Below are 1,947 nucleotides of genomic sequence, written 5' to 3'. Positions count from 1 at the left end.
TAAAATAAAATTATTTGGGGTTATGAGTATGCATTTAGTTGGGTTTATAAATGTTATTATCATAAACGTTTTGATTGTTATAATCATGAAAACACATTTATTCAAATACTCACTTATACCCTCCGAAGCATTTGTTTTTCTGTTGTCCATAAATGTCAGTGTGAGTTGTGATATGAAGTAACAGAATTAACATTAATGAAAGAGATTAATATGATGATGGGAGGTTACAAAAGTGTAAACAACATAGTCATGATAAAATAAAATTATTTGGGGGTTATGAGTATGCATTTAGTTGGGTTTATAAATGTTATTATCATAAACGTTTTGATTGTTATAATCATGAAAACACATTTATTCAAATACTCACTTATACCCTCCGAAGCATTTGTTTTTCTGTTGTCCATAAATGTCAGTGTGAGTTGTGATATGAAGTAAAGGAATTAACATTAATAAAAGAGATTAATATGATGATGGGAGGTTACAAAAGTGTAAACAACATAGTCATGATAAAATAAAATTATTTGGGGGTTATGAGTATGCATTTAATTAGGGGTTATGTATGTATGGTATGGGTTATGCTCCACACCACACGCGCGCGTGCCGAACCAAATAGGGCTGGGCCGGGCTCAGGTCGGCAGACGCGCGCCCACGACTTGCGGACACGAATGCAACTCCAGATTGAGGGGCCCTTAACCTGCTACATTTTGAATCTTTGTTTTTTTGCTAATTGAAAGACGATATGGTTTATGTATGTATGTATATGTTTAAAAGGGCATTTTGGGAAGCAATGTTTTAATATACCAAGTCACTTTTATAATAGTATGCATTTAGTTGGGTTTATAAATGTTATTATCATAAACGTTTTGATTGTTATAATCATGAAAACAGGTCTATTCAAATACTCACTTATACCCTCCGAAGCATTTGTTTTTCTGTTGTCCATAAACGTCAGTGTGAGTTGTGATAAGAGGTAAATGAATTAACATTAATGAAAAAGATTAATATGATGATGGGAAGTTGCAAAAGTGTAAACAACATAGTCATGATAAAATAAAATTATTTGGGGGTTATGACTATGCATTTAATTTGGGATTATGTATGTTTGGCTATGGTTTACGTATGGATGCATGTATTTTATGTATGTATGCATATGTTTAAAAGAGCATTTTGGGAAGAAATGTTTTAACATACCAAGCCACTTTTATAATAGTATTAGATAATGATATAATTTTAGGGATTCTATTTCATAGTGCTATTCATTGGGACAATGGAACAATGATATTACCTTTTTATGTTATTGGTTAATTTTTTAGAACACTAGTGGGATAATTTCACCACTTGGGATAAAATTTACCCATTCATATACAAAATTTTTGTCTCAATAATAAAAATTTACCCCATCCTCCATATTTGAACAATTTTGTTCCACTTTGAAGGTAATTGGGATAATTTTCAAACCTTTCTGTATTAATCAACTAATACATGCTAATTATATTATAAATATATGCCATGATATATAAAATATAAAGTAATAATATATTCAACATATTACATTATATTATCATGTAATAAAATAAAATATTATTATAGTTTAATTTATATGTATAATTTATTTTATGATATTTATTATATATTATTATGCAATATTACATACGATATTATATAATAGTACAACATATTTATTATAATATTATATAATATTTTAATAACATATATTATTATATAATATATTATATTAATTATAGTTGATTTTATTATATCAATTATATTATAGTGTATTATATTAAACCAATATAATAATAGTATAATATAATATAACATTTTAAAATTAATAAATATGTTAGTATATTACATTTAATTATAAATATAATATAATATAAATCATGTTATGTGATTATATTATATCAAATTAAATTAATATAATAAATTTATTATTATACTATAATA

Source organism: Asparagus officinalis, chromosome 4 (assembly GCF_001876935.1).
Source record: "Asparagus officinalis chromosome 4, Aspof.V1, whole genome shotgun sequence".
NCBI classification, from domain to species: domain Eukaryota; kingdom Viridiplantae; phylum Streptophyta; class Magnoliopsida; order Asparagales; family Asparagaceae; genus Asparagus; species Asparagus officinalis.
The sequence above is the reverse complement of the archived record's forward strand: the minus strand, read 5'-3'. Positions refer to the sequence as shown.